Genomic DNA, 18274 nt, shown 5'->3' with positions numbered 1-18274 from the left:
AACAAATGCAGCAAAATACAGGGACATCCTGATGCAGTCTGCACAAGAACTGCAACTTGGGAGATTTGTTTTCTAGCAAGACAATAACCTCAAGCATAAAGCCAAAACTACACAGAAAAGGCTTTAAAACAACAAAGTTAATGTCCTGGAGTGGCCAAGTCAGAGTCCAGACCTCAACACAATTGAGAATTTGTGGCTAGACCTGAAAAGGGCTGTTCACTCACGATCCCCACACAATCTGACAGAGTTTGAGCAGTTTTGTAAAGAAGAATGGGGAAAAATTGCAGTAACACACATCAAAGTTGCTGGTGAGCGCAGCAGGCCAGGCAGCATCTGTAGGAAGAGGTACAGTCGACGTTTCAGGCCGAGACCCTTCATCAGAACTAACTGAAGGAAGAGCTAGTAAGAGATTTGAAAGTGGGAGGGGGAGGGGGAGATCCAAAATGATAGGAGAAGACAGGACGGGGAGGGATGGAGCCAAGAGCTGTACAGGTGATTGGCAAAGGGGATATGAGAGGATCATGGGACAGGAGGTCCGGGGAGAAAGAAAAGTGGGGGGGGGAACCAGAGGATGGACAAGGGGTATAGTCAGAGGGACAGAGGGAGAAAAAGGAGAGTGAGAGAAAGAATGTGTGTATAAAAATAAATAATGGTTGGGGTACGAGGAGGAGGTAAGGCATTAGCAGAAGTTAGAGAAGTCAATGTTCATGCCATCTGGTTGGAGGCTACCCAGACAGAATATAAGGTGTTGTTCCTCCAACCTGAGTGTGGCTTCATCTTTACAGTAGAGGAGGCCGTGGATAGACATGTCAGAATGGGAATAGGATGTGGAATTGAAATGTGTGGCCACTGGGAGATCCTGCTTTCTCTGGTGGACAGAGCGTAGATGTTCAGCAAAGCGGTCTCCCAGTCTGCGTCGGGTCTCGCCAATATATAGAAGGCCACATTGGGAGCACCGGACGCAGTATATCACCCCAGCCGACTCACAGGTGAAGTGTCACCTCACCTGGAAGGACTGTCTGGGGCCCTGAATGGTGGTGAGGGAGGAAGTGTAAGGGCATGTGTAGCACTTGTTCTGCTTACATGGATAAGTGCCAGGAGGGAGATCAGTGGGGAGGGATGGGGGGGACGAATGGACAAGGGAGTTGCGTAGGGAGCGATCCCTGCGGAAAGCAGAGGGGGGGGGAGGGAAAGATGTGCTTAGTGGTGGGATCCCGTTGGAGGTGGCGGAAGTTACGGAGAATAATATGTTGGACTTGGAGGCTGGTGGGGTGGTAGGTGAGGACCAGGGGAACCCTATTCCTAGTGGGGTGGCGGGAGGATGGAGTGAGAGCAGATGTGCGTGAAACGGAGGAGATGTGTTTGAGAGCAGAGTCGATAGTGGAGGAAGGGAAGCCCCTTTCTTTAAAAAAGGAGGACATCTCCCTCGTCCTAGAATGAAAAGCCTCATCCTGAGAGCAGATGCGGCGGAGACGGAGGAATTGCGAGAAGGGGATGGCATTTTTGCAAGAGACAGGGTGAGAAGAGGAATAGTCCAGATAGCTGTGAGAGTCAGGAGGCTTATAGTAGACATCAGTGGATAAGCTCTCTCCAGAGACAGAGACAGAAAGATCTAGAAAGGGGAGGGAGGTGTCGGGAATGGACCAGGTAAACTTGAGGGCAGGGTGAAAGTTGGAGGCAAAGTTAATAAAGTCAACGAGCTCAGCATGCGTGCAGGAAGCAGCGCCAATACAGTCGTCGATGTAGCGAAGGAAAAGTGGGGGACAGATACCAGAATAGGCACGGAACATAGATTGTTCCACAAAGCCAACAAAAAGGCAGACATAGCTAGGACCCATACGGGTGCCCATAGCTACACCTTTAGTTTGGAGGAAGTGGGAGGAGCCAAAGGAGAAATTATTAAGAGTAAGGACTAATTCCGCTAGACAGAGCAGAGTGGTGGTAGGGGGACTGATTGGGTCTGGAAAATTGCAGTGTCCAGATGTGCAAAGCTGCTAGAGGTATTAAAGGTGCATCTACTAAATACTGACTTGAAGGAGACGAATACTTGTGCAATCAATTATTTTGTGTTTTATATTTGTAATTAATTCAATCACTTTGTAGACATCTGTTTTCACTTTGACACAAAAGTCTTTTTCTGTTGATCAGTGTCAAAAAAAGCCAAATTAAATCCATTGTTGATTCAATATTGTAAAGCAATAAAACATGAAAACTTCCAAAGGGGGTGAGTACACTTTAAAGGCACTGTACAGGATCCTGGTACAACTAAAGATGGAATATTATGTGCAGTCTGATCTTGTTACTTAAGGAAAGATATACATTAAAAACATAAAAAGGACTCCTGAAGAAGGGTCTCGGCCTGAAACGTTGACTGTACCTCTTCCTAGAGATGCTGCCTGGCCTGCTGCATTCACCATCAACTTTGATGTGTGTTGCTTGAATTTCCAGCATCTGCAGAATTCCTCGTGTTTGCGAAAATATACAGTGAAATGCTTTGCGTTAAATCAAATCAGCGAGGATTGTGTTTGGCAGCCCGCGAGTGTCGCCAATGCTTCTGGCAGCAATATAGCATGTCCACAACTCACTAACCACAACTTTGGAATGTGGGAGGAAACTGGAGCACCCAGAGGAAACACACACAGTCAGAGGGAGAACATACAAATTCCTCACAGGCAGTGGCAGGAATAGAATCCCAAACGGTGATCGCTGGGTCTGTGAAGTATTGTACTAACTGCTGTGTTACCTTGCCATCACACATGTGATAGAGGGAGGAATGGTGCATTTCTCTGATGAGGCAGGTCAGAATCAGAATCAGGTTTATTATCACTGGCATGTGATGTGAAATTTGTTAACTTAGCAACAGCAGTTCAATGCAATGCATAATCTAGCAGAGAGAGAAAAAAATAAACAAATAAATCAATTACGTATATTGAATAGATTTTTTTTAAATGTGCAAAAACAGAAATACTGCATATTTTTAAAAAAGTGAGGTAGTGCCCAAAGACTCAATGTCCGTTTAGGAATCGGATGGCAGAGGGGAAGAAGCTGTTCCTGAATCACTGAGTGTGTGCCTTCAGGCTTCTGTACCTCCCACCTGACGGTAAAAGTGAGAAAAGGGCATGCCCTGGGTGCTGGAGGTCTTTAATAATGGACACTGACTTTCTGAGACACCGCTCCCTGAAGATGTCCTGGGTACTTTGTAGGCTAATATCCAAGATGGAGCTGACTAGATTTACAACCTTCTGCAGCTTCTTTTTTGGCCCTGTGCAGTAGCCCCTCCATACCAGACAGTGATGCAGCCTGTCAGAATGCTCTCCACAGTACAACTATAGAAGTTTTTGAGTGTATTTGTTGACATGAAAAATCCTCTCAAATTCCTAATGAAGTATAGCTGCTGTCTTGCCTTCTTTATGACTACATCCATATGTTGGGCCCAGGTTAGATCCTCAGAGATCTTGATACCCAGGAACTTGAAGCTGCTCACTCTCTCTCCACCTCTGATCCCTCTATGAAGATTGGTGAGTGCTCCTTCGTCTTACCCTTCCTGAGTCCACAATCAGCTCCTTCGTCTTACTGACGTTGAGTGCCAGGTTGTTGCTGCGGCACCATTCCACTAGTTGGCATATCTCACTCCTGCATGCACACTCGTCACCACCTGAGATTCTACCAACAATGGTTGCATCGTCAACAAATTTATAGATGGTATTTGAGCTATGCCTAGCCACACATTGATGTGTATATCGAGAGTAGAGCAGTGGGCTAAGCACACACTCCTGAGGTGCACCAGTGTTGATTGTCAGCGAGGAGAATATGTTATCACCAATCCACACAGACTGTGGTCTTCTGGTTAGGAAGTCGAGGATCCAATTGCAGAGGGAGGTACAGAGGCCCAGGTTCTGCAACTTCTCAATCAGGTTGTGGGAATGATAGTATTAAATGCTGAGCTATAGTCGATGAACAGCATCCTGACATAGGTGTTTGTGTTATCCAGGTGGTCTAAAGCCATGTGGAGAGCCATTGAGATTGTGTCTGCCATTAACCTATTGTGGCGATAGGCAAGTTGAAATGGGTCCAGGTTCTTGCTGAGGCAGGAGTTCAGTCTAGTCATGACCAACCTCTCAAAGCATTTCACCACTGTCAATGTGAGTGCTGCTGGGCGATAGTCATTAAGGCAGCCCACATTATTCTTCTTAGGCACTAATATAGTTGTTGCCTTTTTGAAGCAAGTGGGAACCTCCACTCATAGCAGTGAAGAGGTTGAAAGTGTCCTTGAATTGTCCTGTTAGTTGGTTGGCACAGGTTTTCAGAGCCTTACCAGGTACTCCATCGGGACCTTCCACCTTGCGAGGGTTCACTCTCTTTAAAGACAGCCTAACATCGGCCTCTGAGATGGAGATCACAGGGTCATCAGGTGCAGCAGGGATCTTCACAGCTGTAGTTGTGTTCTCCCTTTCAAAGCGGGCATAGGAGGCGTTGAGTTCATCTGGTATGAAGCATTGCTGCCATTCATGCTATTAGGTTTCGCTTTGTAGGAAGTAATATCTTGCAAACCTTGCCAGAGTTGCCGTGTATCCGATGTCCTCCAACCTCGTTCGAGATTGTCTTTTCGCCCTTGAAATAGCCCTCTACAAATCATACCCAGAATGGGTCCTTACTCTGTGTAGTTTAGAAGAGGGAGAAACATTCCCATTCTGAGATGAGGTGACAGAGAGGTCAGTGAGGGAATAGGATGAGGATGGAAGGTTGTGGAGGGGGTTGTCCTTGTGGTTTGAATACAGATGCTCTGCAAAGTGCTCACTCAATCTGTCTTTGGTTTCTCCAAAGTAGAGGAGACCAGAACAGGAGCACTGAGAAAAGGGCAGTGAACCATAGCTTCACCTGGCAAGGTTCCTTCAGTTCCTGGATGACGTCAAAGGAAGAAACAAAAGGGAATTTGTTGTGCCTCCCACAGTGTGTGTAAAGGGGAATGCTTGATGGGGATGGAAGAGTGGAGCAGAGATTTGCCGAGGGAAAATTCCCCTCAAGCTATGAAAGGGCGGGGGATGATGTGCCTGGTGTCGGAATCCTGTTCAAGGTGATTCTTTTCTTCAGATCTCTTTTATCCTGAATTGTGATTTCCCATCAGCCACTGGACTTACTCCTGTTCCCCACAACTCTGCTGTCATCTTCTCTCTTCCCAGTCAGAACGAGGAGAGAGGTCCCTTTGGCCTACTGGCCTAGACAATGGCAGATCCTGCCTCCTCCACCACTGTGATTAAAAAAAAGCAACATCCTTACTCAACTCAGTGCTGAAGGGGTGCTGTGTCAAGAGAGATTTCAAAATTTAAAAGTTGCAGATGTGCAAAGCTAATTAGAGGCTCTTTCAAAGGGCCAGCACAAAGAATGGCCCCTCATGCCATATGCTGCAGTTCTGGCATTATATAATTACTATACAATATAATGGGGTGCCAGCTTGGGGCGTCATAATTCGGAGTTCATTTCTGGTGCCGTCTATGAGGAGTTAGTACGTTTTTCCTGTGACTATGTGGGTTTCGTCTGGGTGCTCCGGTTTCCTCACACGGTCCAAAGACGTACTGATTAGTAGGTTAATTGGTCATTGTAAATTGTCCTGTGATTATGCACATTTTAAATATGTGGGCTGGCTCGTAGGACTGGATGGACCTGTTTCACACTGTATCTCTAAATAAAATAAACTCTTATTAAACTTAAGAATGGAATCATTTGTCATAGGACTCAATGTGTAATGAGAAATGAGGAAGGTTGGGCAACACATTTGCCTGAATAAAACATCTAATCAAACTTGGTCCTCTGATGTATGTGGACTGGCATCCATCAAACTTCAGACCAATGTCAATGAATAGGCAGGACTTTCAGATACAATGTAAGCAGGCTTCAGCATTGCATGAAATGTAAGTGAATCAGGTTTAATATCACTGACATATGTCATGAAATTTGTTGTTTTGCGAAAAATACTATAAATTACAATAAAAATAAATATAAAATACTAAGTTAAGTAGTGTAAGAAGAGAGTAAAAGTAGCGAGGTAGTGTTCATGAGCTGGTTCATTTTCCGTTCAGAAATCTGATGGTGTTGGGGAAGAAGCTGTTCCTAAAATGTTGAGTGTGTGTCTTTGGGCTCCTGTACCTCCTCTCTGATGGTAGTAATGAGAAGAGAGCGCATCCTGGGTGATGGGGGTCCTCAATGATGAATGCTGCCTTTTTGAGGCACTACCATTTGAAGATGTCCTCGATGTTGGGGAAGCTAGTGCTCATGATGGAGCTGGCTGAGCTTACAACGTTCTGCAGCTTTTCCCGATCCTGTGCAGTGGCCCCTCACACCAGATGGTGATGCAACCAGTTAGAATGCTCTCCACAGTAAATCTGTAGAAACGTACATGTATGCTCTGCCGTGCAGCAACAACTTCCACTGATGTTGCAAATTTAACAAAACAAAACATTCCAAAATGTTTTACAGAATTATTATTGGACAATATGTAAACTTAGCCATACATAGAAATATTACAGCACGTGGCCAAAAGACTGGTTAAAAAGGGTCTGTTTACTTTGCTGATGGTGTTGTTGTTGGTAGCTTTTGCTATTTTGCAGCAGTTCTCTTTCATAATCAACTGCAAATGATGCAAATTGCTCTCTAATCCCCTTTCCCATCCAGAGTCATAACATCTCAGTTCACCTTGCCATCTTCTGAACAATAGCAATGTTGTTAAGTTACAACAATTCATGTGCAATGCAACACATAGAAACCACAGAAAACCGACCGGTCTGTTTAAAAAAAAATGTTCTGCATCTTTTGACGAAACCTGGGTGTGGCTGATGTGAAATTTGAATTTAAGAGTGGTTGGGTATTTCACTCCTTTTTTCACAGAGATGTCAAAAGATTGCAAAAGAGTGCGATAAAGATTCAGAGAAAATGTCACTAATGTCAAGCATAAACAAACGGGAGCAAGAAGAGTTCACTTCGTCTCTCAAACCTGCCCTGAAACCTAATATGTCCCAGCGAAGGGTCTAAGACTCCACTGAAAGACAAGTCAAGTTTGTTGTCATATGCACAAGTAAATGTATGCACAGGTGCAATGAAAAACTTACTTGTAGCAGCAGCACTCACAAGAAAAACATAAGCATAAAACAAGGAAGAGCACAATTAGAACCAAGAAGTCCATTTTGATGTAAAGTGATCATAAAGATCACAGTGTTGCAAGATTAGGATCTCGCTAGTTAGTAGTTAGTAGTACCAATAGCTGAGGTGAAGTGGCTGTTCATAACTAACTGAGTTCTTCCTTGCGAGTGGAACAACTGCTGTACCTGCCCCTACACTCCTCCCTCATTACCATTCAGGGTCTCGAAGAGTCCTTCCAGGTGAGGCGACACTTCACCTGTGAGTCCGTTGGGGTCACCTGCTGTGACGGTGCTCTCGGCGTGGCCTCCTATACATCGGTGAGACCCGACGTAAACTGGGAGACGGAGCACCTATGCTCCAAGTGCCACAAAAAGTGGGATCTCCCAGTGGCCACCCATTTAATTCTACTTCCTATTCCCATTCTGACATGCCTCCTCTACTACCGCAATGCCACACTCAGTTTGGAGGGGCAACACCTTGTATTCCGTCTGGATAGCCTCCAACCTGATGGCACGAACATTGATTTCTCAGACTTCTGGTAATGCCCCTCCTTCACCATTCCCTTTTGCCTCTCTCCTACCTTATCTCTTTAACTGCCCATCAACCTCCCTCTGGTGCTCTTCCCCCTTTTTTTTCCCTCCATGTCCTTCTGTCCTCTCCTATCAGATTCCCCCTTCTCCAGCTGTGCATCTCTTTCATCAATTAACTTCCCAGCTCTTTACTTCATCAATTCCCTCCCTTGCGGTTTTACCTATCACCCTGTACTTCTTCCTTGCCTCCCCACACCTTCTTATTCTGACTTCTCATCTTTTTTTCCAGTCCTGATGAAGGGTCTCGGCCCGAAATGTTGATTGTTTACTTTTTACCATGGATGCTACCATCACCTGCAGATTTTCATGTGTCTGTGACTAACTGAGTTCATTTGGCTTTTATTTCAGATTCCAGCATCTTATTTTATGCTTAAAATAAAATTGTGGATGATGTGCCTCTAAACTGAGATCAGGTTTGCTGCCTCCTCTGGTATTTGTTCAGGCCCTTGTTCATCAGTCAGCAATCTACTTCTGTGTTAACAAAGTTCAAGGACTTTGTTTCCCTTGGCCTTTGAGGAAAAGAGTTCTAAAGATCCGCAACCCTCTGAGAGAAAAAAAAGCAACAAATATCTCTCACCAACGAGTGAGCCCTTATCCTGAAACAGAGATTCTTAGTTCTAAAGCTTCTTACATTTATCTTTGTTCAGATTCTGGACCCTAGCCAGGGTACCCACGAAAAGCTGCAAGGCTGGACAACATACCTGTTCAGGTGCTGAGGAACCATGCAGCCCAGCTAACAGAGGTCTTAACAGGCACCTTTAATATGTCTCTGAGACAGTTCAGTCCCTACAGGCTGCAAGGCAGCCACCATCATTCCGTCGCACAAGAGAGCAACGATAACAGGCTGACCTGCTGAGTTCCTCCAGTATTTTGTGTGTGCGGCCCCAGTGGCTTCAACAACACTTTGAGTGGTTGGTAATGGATCATCTAAAATGCCACCTTCCAGTTACATTGGACCCGTTCCAGTTCACCTACCACTCAAAGCAGTCCATGATGATGCCGTAGCCTCAGCCCTCCCCTCCATCCTGTCCCTCCTGGAAAACAACGCCTCGTTCACCAGTAAGTTGTTAATTGACTTCAGCTCAGCATCCCTCAGAGGCTGGAGGGTAAACTGTCCTCTCTGGGACTTAACACCCCTCTCTGTAACTGGATTTTGGACTCCTTGACAAAAAGACCCCAGTCAATCTCAGTTGACAGCACCATCCTGCTGAGGAGCATTAATGCCTCCACCAGTACTCTATACCTAGTCCACTGCTGTTCAACCGCACTGCCAGATCCAGCTCAAACCACATCATCAAGTTCGCTGATGATATTACAGTGGTTGGTCTCATCAGCAACAATGATGAATCAGCATACAAGGAGGAGACAGAGAGGCTTGTCAAATAATGTGAGAACAACAACCTGGGTCTCAATGTTGACAAGACCAAAGAGATAATTGTGGACTTCAGGAAGGCACAGGTCAACCATCCTCCATTGCCATAGAGAGCGCGAGGAATACAAAATTCCTTGATGTGCACAGAATGGAAATCTTGGACTCACAACATCTCTTCACTACACTTTCTGAGGAGATTGAGACATGCAGGGGCTGCCTGCCACCATTCTATCAACTTTCTACAGGAGTGTCATTGAGAGTGTCCTGTCTGGCTGCATCATTGTGTGGTATGGAAGCTGCAAGGTTCTGGACAGAGGAGAGTTAAGACTGCTGAGAGAATGAGAGAAACCTCAGGGTCTCCCCCCACCCCTATTTGTGACATGTACTGGGAGTGTTGCAGATGAAGGGCCTGACACATTGTTGAGGATCCTTACCTCCAATCCCACAATCTCTTTGACCCACCACTGACAGGAAGGGTTACAGAAGCCTCAGGACTGGGACTGACAGACTGGTTAACAGCTTCTTCCCTCAGGCTGTTAGACTAATGAATACTCTGCCATCGCAGAGGTCTCGACACTTGGACAACGAGCTGTTTATTGTACTGTTTACTGTTTACCTGTGCTGCACTTTACTACATGAATTTTGAATTATATTTTATTAATAGTATAACATTTTATAGCTTGGTTTATGTGCTGTGTGTGATATATGTTTTGTGGGTACACAGTGGTCCAGAGGAATGCTGTATCGTTTGGTTGGATCCATGTACAGTCAGATGACAATAAGTTTGAACTTGAACTTAAATCTCCTATGAATAAACACCACCCTCTCAACATCCAGCCAGTCAAGATCCCTGAGGACCTATTGAATTCCCTATCATTCTTCCAAACCCCAGCAGATACAAATCTAGCGTATCCAACCTTTCCTCCAAAGACAATACCATCCACTGCAAGTATTATTCTAATTACTGCTTTAAATGCACAAACATTTTAAAATAAGGAAACTATTATCATATATAGGATTACAGATATGGTCCCATTAATGCTACATAAAACTGGGCCTCAGCTTTTATAACTTATATAAATTACCGGCCGATTGTGCACAACCCGGTCACATTTCTGTGAAAGAACGAACCTGCAGTCTGGACATCGAACTGCTGGCTGTGGGTTTGCAGCTGTATTATCTACCACGTGAGTTCAGCCACACCATATTGCTTGTTGTCTTCTCGATGCAGTCCCGGTGTTGCGGTGTGATGTCATACAACCACAATTGCGAGACTCCAGACTCAACCCCCCAATGCGTTCATTGCAGTATCAGGAGACTTCAACCATGTTTCTCTCTCGACAACTCTACACACCTTTGGTCGGTTTGATGTGTCATATAAGAGAAAATGAAACATTGGATCTCCTGTATGCAAATGTTAAAGATGCATACAGCTCCACAGTTCTCCCTCCATTTGGAAGATCAGATCATAGCCTGGTTCACCTCATGCCCTTGTTTAAGCCCAAAGTACAGCAACAGCTAGTTACCACCAAGACAGTAAAGAAATGGTGTCCAGAGGCCATTGAGGGCTTGAAGGGCAGCTTTGAGGTTACAGACTGGAACGTGCTTTGTGAATCATATGGGAGGACATAACAGACTTGCTGATTGCATCACTGGCTACATCAACTTCTGCGTGGACACTGCGTGGACAGTGATGGTAATCAATGACTGTTCGCTGCTTCCTTAACAACAAACCATGGGTCACCAGAGATCTGAAGGCTCTTCTCAACCACAAAAAGAGAGCTTTTAGATCAGAAGACAGGGAGGAATTGAAACATGTGCAGAGGAAGCTAAAGCAGAACATCGAAGTGGCTAAAGAGGAATACAGAAGAGAGCTGGAGAACAAGCTTGGACAGACTAGCACACGGGAGGTGTGGAGAGGCATGAAGAACATTACTGGCTCCAATCAGCCTAGTCGTAGAGCCTCAAAATGCAGCTGTGAATGGGCTAATGAGTTAAACCAATTCTTCAATAGGTTTGACAATCGCCCTCCTGTTCACACCCTCCTCAGCACACCAGTGCAAGTGCAGAGGCATCCAATGCTCCCTCAGCACCAACACCTCCCCTCCTCTAGTTCAACACATGGAAGAACAACACAGGGTATCACTGTCTAGATCCCCTCCTTGCCCTGCACCTACCATCCACACCTTCACATACCTACTGCTATTGTCCCGATCTTCACCTCCCCCACCGCCCGCCTGTCATCAACTCCCCAAGTCATCATGGATTCACCTTCACTACTGAGTAGCTGAGAAGGGCTGGGGAAACTCAGAGACAGCAAAACATTGGGTGTGTATGGTGTGAACCCCAAGGTCCTGAGTCATGTCATCTGCAGAAGTTCTCTGATGACTCAGCAATAGTTGAGTGTACAAGGAGAGGATGGGAGGATGAATACAGGGCCTTGGTGGAGGACGTTGTCGAATGGTGCAAGGTGAATCATCTGCAGCTCAACATCAGTCAGACAAGGGAGATGGTGATGGACTTTAGGAAGACTAAGCCTGCATTGCTCCCTGTTACTATTGATGGTGAGGATGTGGATGTGATGAGGACCTACAAGTGCTGGGGGTTGCACCTGGATGACAGACTTGAGTGGAGCACTAACTCAGAGACCCTGTACAAGAATGGTCATAGTTTCCTCTACTTCCTGAGGAGACTGAGGTCATTTGGAGTATGCAGGGCTCTCCTTCACATGTTCTATCAGTCTGTTGTCTCCAGTACAATCTTCTATGCCGTGGTGCACTGGGGCAATGGCACCAACAGGCTCAATAAACTGATTAGAAAGGCTGGCTCTGTTATAGGAGTCAAACTGGACACACTGGAGGCTGTGGTAGAACAAAGGACCATACAGAAAATCCTGGCAATTCTGGACAATGTTTCTCACCGTATGCAGGCCACCTTGGCTGAACAGAGGAGCACTTTTAGTAATAGACTAAGATGAATGTGCTGCTCCAAAGAGTACTATATGATGTCATTCTTAGTCTTGGCCACAAGGCTCTATAATGAGTCAATCTATAGCTGGGGAAAGTGATGAACCCCTCCTGTTAGACTGTTCGAGGTAACTATTTTTTATACTTTCTTACATCTCTTCTAATATTTATGTATTTGTATAACTGTGCACTTGTAATGCTACTGTGACACTGTACTTTCCATTGTGAACAATAAAGTATTTATCTACCTATCTGTCTATCTATCTGAAAATAGCTCAGAGTGAAGGAAGCTGCGGGGTGACCTGCCGAAGAGGTGGGGTGGTACTGAGGGAGGGTCACACTGTGGGAGGGGTGGTACTGAGGGAGGGTCACACTGTGGGAGAGGCAGTACTGAGAGAGGTTCACACTGTGGGAGGGGCAGTACTGAGAGAGGTTCACACTGTGGGAGAGGCAGTACTGAGGGAGGGTAACGCTGTGGGAAGGGCAGTACCAAGGGAGGTTCACACTGTGGGAGGGGCAGTACTGAGGGAGGGTCACACTGTGGGAGGGGCAGTACTGAGGGAGGGTCACACTGTGGGAGAGGCAGTACTGAGAGAGGTTCACACTGTGGGAGGGGCAGTACTGAGGGAGGTTCACACTGTGGGAGGGGCAGTACTGAGAGAGGTTCACACTGTGGGAGAGGCAGTACTGAGGGAGGGTCACGCTGTGGGAAGGGCAGTACCAAGGGAGGTTCACACTGTGGGAAGGGCAGTACCAAGGGAGGTTCACACTGTGGGAGGATTGGCACTGAAGAAGAATCACATCCTACTAAGTACTAAAGCAGTATTGCAGTGTTGGAGGGGGAGGACTGAGGGAGCACTCCAGTGTTGGAGGGGTAGGACTCAGGGAGCACTCCAGTGTTGGGGGGGTAGGACTGAGGCAGCACTCCAGTGTTGGGGGCGTAGGACTCAGGGAGTACTACATTGTGGGGGGGGAGGACTGAGGGAGTACTCCAGTGTTGGTGGGGTAGGACTGAGGGAGTACTACATTGTGGGGGGGGGAGGACTGAGGGAGTACTGCAGTGTTGGGGGGGGAGGACTGAGGGAGTACTACATTGTGGGGGGGGGAGGACTGAGGGAGTACTGCAGTGTTGGGGGGGGAGGACTGAGGGAGTACTACATTGTTGGGGGGTAGGACTGAGGGAGTACTGCAGTGTTGGGGGGTAGGACTGAGGGAGTACTACATTGTTGGGGGGTAGGACTGAGGCAGCACTCCAGTGTTGGGGGGTAGGACTGAGGGAGTACTCCAGTGTTGGGGGGATAGGACTGAGGGAGTACTGCAGTGTTGGGGGGTAGGACTGAGGGAGTACTGCAGTGTTGGGGGGTAGGACTGAGGCAGCACTCCAGTGTTGGGGGGTAGGACTGAGGGAGTACTCCAGTGTTGGGGGGGTAGGACTGAGGGAGTACTGCAGTGTTGGGGGGATAGGACTGAGGGAGTACTACATTGTTGGGGGGGTAGGACTGAGGGAGTACTCCAGTGTTGTGGGGGGTAGGACTGAGGGAGTACTGCAGTGTTGGGGGGGTAGGACTGAGGGAGTACTCCAGTGTTGGAGGGGTAGGACTGAGGGAGTACTCCAGTGTTGTGGGGGGGGGAGGACTGAGGGAGCACTCCAGTGTTGGGGGGATAGGACTGAGGGAGTACTGCAGTGTTGGGGGGTAGGACTGAGGGAGCACTCCAGTGTTGGGGGGTAGGACTGAGGGAGTACTGCAGTGTTGGGGGGGTAGGACTGAGGGAGTACTGCAGTGTTGGGGGATAGGACTGAGGGAGTACTGCAGTGTTGGGGGGGTAGGACTGAGGGAGTACTCCAGTGTTGTGGGGGGGGGGAGGACTGAGGGAGCACTCCAGTGTTGGGGGGGAGGACTGAGGGAGCACTCCAGTGTTGGGGGGATAGGACTGAGGGAGTGCTGCAGTGTTGGGGGGATAGGACTGAGACAGCACTCCAGTGTTGGGGGGTAGGACTGAGGGAGCACTCCAGTGTTGGGGGGGTAGGACTGAGGGAGTGCTGCAGTGTTGGGGGGTAGGACTGAGGGAGTACTACATTGTTGGGGGGATGGGACTGAGGGAGCACTCCAGTGTTGGGGGGTAGGACTGAGGCAGCACTCCAGTGTTGGGGGGATAGGACTGAGGCAGCACTCCAGTGTTGGGGGGTAGGACTGAGGGAGCACTCCAGTGTTGGGGGGATAGGACTGAGGGAGTACTGCAGTGTTGGGGGGGGGTAGGACTGAGGCAGCACTCCAGTGTTGGGGGGTAGGACTGAGGGAGCACTCCAGTGTTGGGGGGGTAGGACTGAGGGAGCACTCCAGTGTTGGGGGGGGTAGGACTGAGGGAGCACTCCAGTGTTGGGGGGGTAGGACTGAGGGAGCACTCCAGTGTTGGGGGGGGGTAGGACTGAGGGAGCACTCCAGTGTTGGGGGGGGTAGGACTGAGGGAGTACTCCAGTGTTGTGGGGGGGGGAGGACTGAGGGAGTACTCCAGTGTTGTGGGGAGTACTCCAGTGTTGGGGGGTAGGACTGAGGGAGCACTCCAGTGTTGGGGGGTAGGACTGAGGGAGTACTGCAGTGTTGGGGGGGTAGGACTGAGGGAGCACTCCAGTGTTGTGGGGGATAGGACTGAGGGAGTACTCCAGTGTTGTGGGGGATAGGACTGAGGCAGCACTCCAGTGTTGGGGGGATAGGACTGAGGGAGCACTCCAGTGTTGGGGGGATAGGACTGAGGGAGTACTCCAGTGTTGGAGGGGTAGGACTGAGGCAGCACTCCAGTGTTGGGAGGGGTAGGACTGAGGGAGCACTCCAGTGTTGGGGGGTAGGACTGAGGGAGTACTCCAGTGTTGGAGGGTAGGACTGAGGGAGTACTCCAGTGTTGGAGGGGTAGGACTGAGGGAGTACTGCAGTGTTGGGGGGATAGGACTGAGGGAGTACTGCAGTGTTGGGGGGATAGGACTGAGGGAGTGCTGCAGTGTTGGGGGGATAGGACTGAGGGAGTACTCCAGTGTTGGGGGGATAGGACTGAGGGAGTGCTGCAGTGTTGGGGGGTTAGGACTGAGGGAGTGCTGCAGTGTTGGGGGGTAGGACTGAGGCAGCACTCCAGTGTTGGGGGGGTAGGACTGAGGGAGCACTCCAGTGTTGTGGGGGGAGGACTGAGGGAGTACTCCAGTGTTGTGGGGGGGGAGGACTGAGGGAGCACTCCAGTGTTGGGGGGATAGGACTGAGGGAGTACTCCAGTGTTGGGGGGTAGGACTGAGGGAGTGCTGCAGTGTTGTGGGGGAGGACTGAGGCAGCACTCCAGTGTTGGGAGGGGTAGGACTGAGGGAGTACTGCAGTGTTGGGGGGATAGGACTGAGGGAGTACTCCAGTGTTGGGGGGTAGGACTGAGGGAGCACTCCAGTGTTGGGGGGGTAGGACTGAGGGAGCACTCCAGTGTTGGGGAGGTAGGACTGAGGCAGCACTCCAGTGTTGTGGGGGGGGAGGACTGAGGGAGTACTGCAGTGTTGGGGGGGGGAGGACTGAGGGAGTACTGCAGTGTTGGGGGGTAGGACTGAGACGGTGCTGCAGTGTGGGGGGGGGATGGGACTGAGGGAGCACTCCAGTGTTGGGGGGATAGGACTGAGGGAGTGCTGCAGTGTTGGGGGGGGGTAGGACTGAGGGAGTACTCCAGTGTTGGGGGGTAGGACTGAGGGAGTACTCCAGTGTTGGGGGGAGGACTGAGGGAGTACTGCAGTGTTGGGGGGTAGGACTGAGGGAGTACTCCAGTGTTGGGGGGGTAGGACTGAGGGAGTACTGCAGTGTTGGGGGGATAGGACTGAGGGAGCACTCCAGTGTTGGGGGGGTAGGACTGAGGGAGTACAGTGTTGGGGGGATAGGACTGAGGGAGCACTCCAGTGTTGGGGGGATAGGACTGAGGGAGTACTGCAGTGTTGGGGGGATAGGACTGAGGGAGTGCTGCAGTGTTGGGGGGGGGAGGACTGAGGGAGCACTCCAGTGTTGGGGGGGTAGGACTGAGGGAGTACTCCAGTGTTGGGGGGATAGGACTGAGGGAGCACTCCAGTGTTGGGGGGATAGGACTGAGGGAGTACTGCAGTGTTGGGGGGATAGGACTGAGGGAGTGCTGCAGTGTTGGGGGGATAGGACTGAGGGAGTACTCCAGTGTTGGGGGGTAGGACTGAGGGAGCACTCCAGTGTTGGGGGGGTAGGACTGAGGGAGCACTCCAGTGTTGGGGGGGTAGGACTGAGGCAGCACTCCAGTGTTGTGGGGGGGGGAGGACTGAGACGGTGCTGCAGTGTGGGGGGGGGATGGGACTGAGGGAGTACTCCAGTGTTGGGGGGATAGGACTGAGGGAGTACTGCAGTGTTGGGGGGTAGGACTGAGGGAGTACTCCAGTGTTGGGGGGTAGGACTGAGGGAGTACTGCAGTGTTGGAGGGGTAGGACTGAGGGAGTACTGCAGTGTTGGAGGGGTAGGACTGAGGGAGTACTGCAGTGTTGGGGGGGAGGACTGAGGGAGTACTGCAGTGTTGGGGGGTAGGACTGAGGGAGCACTCCAGTGTTGGGGGGTAGGACTGAGGGAGTACTCCAGTGTTGGGGGGGTAGGACTGAGGGAGCACTCCAGTGTTGTGGGGGGGGGAGGACTGAGGGAGTACTCCAGTGTTGGGGGGGTAGGACTGAGGGAGCACTCCAGTGTTGGGGGGGTAGGACTGAGGGAGTGCTGCAGTGTTGGGGGGTAGGACTGAGGGAGTACTGCAGTGTTGGGGGGGTAGGACTGAGGGAGTACTGCAGTGTTGGGGGGGTAGGACTGAGGCAGCACTCCAGTGTTGGGGGGGGTAGGACTGAGGGAGTACTGCAGTGTTGGGGGGGTAGGACTCAGGGAGTACTGCAGTGTTGGGGGGTAGGACTGAGGGAGTGCTGCAGTGTTGGGGGGATAGGACTGAGGGAGTACTCCAGTGTTGGGGGGTAGGACTGAGGGAGCACTCCAGTGTTGGGGGGGGAGGACTGAGGGAGTGCTGCAGTGTTGGGGGGGGTAGGACTGAGGGAGTACTGCAGTGTTGGGGGGGGAGGACTGAGGGAGCACTCCAGTGTTGGGGGGGTAGGACTGAGGGAGCACTCCAGTGTTGGGGGGGTAGGACTGAGGGAGCACTCCAGTGTTGGGGGGGTAGGACTGAGGCAGCACTCCAGTGTTGTGGGGGGGGGGAGGACTGAGGGAGTACTGCAGTGTTGGGGGGGGAGGACTGAGGGAGTACTACATTGTGGGGGGGTAGGACTGAGGGAGTACTGCAGTGTTGGGGGGGTAGGACTGAGGGAGCACTCCAGTGTTGGGGGGTAGGACTGAGGGAGCACTCCAGTGTTGGGGGGTTAGGACTGAGGGAGTACTCCAGTGTTGGGGGGGGAGGACTGAGGGAGTACTGCAGTGTTGGAGGGGTAGGACTGAGGGAGTGCTGCAGTGTTGGGGGGGGGAGGACTGAGGGAGTGCTGCAGTGTTGGGGGGGGGAGGACTGAGGGAGTGCTGCAGTGTTGGGGGGTAGGACTGAGGGAGTACTCCAGTGTTGGGGGGTAGGACTGAGGGAGTACTGCAGTGTTGGAGGGGTAGGACTGAGGGAGTGCTGCAGTGTTGGGGGGGGAGGACTGAGGGAGTGCTGCAGTGTTGGGGGGTAGGACTGAGGGAGTACTGCAGTGTTGGGGGGTAGGACTGAGGGAGTACTCCAGTGTTGGGGGGTAGGACTGAGGGAGTCCTGCAGTGTTGGGGGGTAGGACTGAGGGAGTACTCCAGTGTTGGGGGGTAGGACTGAGGGAGCACTCCAGTGTTGGGGGGTAGGACTGAGGGAGTGCTGCAGTGTTGGGGGGGTAGGACTGAGGGAGTGCTGCAGTGTTGGGGGGTAGGACTGAGGGAGCACTCCAGTGTTGGGGGGGATAGGACTGAGGGAGCACTCCAGTGTTGGGGGGATAGGACTGAGGGAGTGCTGCAGTGTTGGGGGGTAGGACTGAGGGAGCACTCCAGTGTTGGGGGGTAGGACTGAGGGAGTGCTGCAGTGTTGTTGGGGTTAGGACTGAGGGAGTACTCCAGTGTTGTGGGGAGTACTCCAGTGTTGGGGGGATAGGACTGAGGGAGCACTCCAGTGTTGGGGGGGTAGGACTGAGGGAGTACTCCAGTGTTGGAGGGTAGGACTGAGGGAGTACTCCAGTG

At 50.4% G+C, this 18274-nt stretch overlaps 1 protein-coding gene across 1 annotated transcript in view; it reads right to left on the bottom strand.

Moving 5' to 3' along the window:
* Positions 1 to 18274, bottom strand: part of LOC140198041 (ras GTPase-activating protein 3) — a 234759-nt gene that overhangs the window by 167264 nt on the left and 49221 nt on the right. The window lies entirely within an intron of this gene.

The sequence above is a fragment of the Mobula birostris genome, chromosome 5, assembly GCF_030028105.1.
Source record: "Mobula birostris isolate sMobBir1 chromosome 5, sMobBir1.hap1, whole genome shotgun sequence".
In the NCBI taxonomy this organism is placed as follows: domain Eukaryota; kingdom Metazoa; phylum Chordata; class Chondrichthyes; order Myliobatiformes; family Myliobatidae; genus Mobula; species Mobula birostris.
This window is presented reverse-complemented; position numbering and strand designations above follow the sequence as displayed.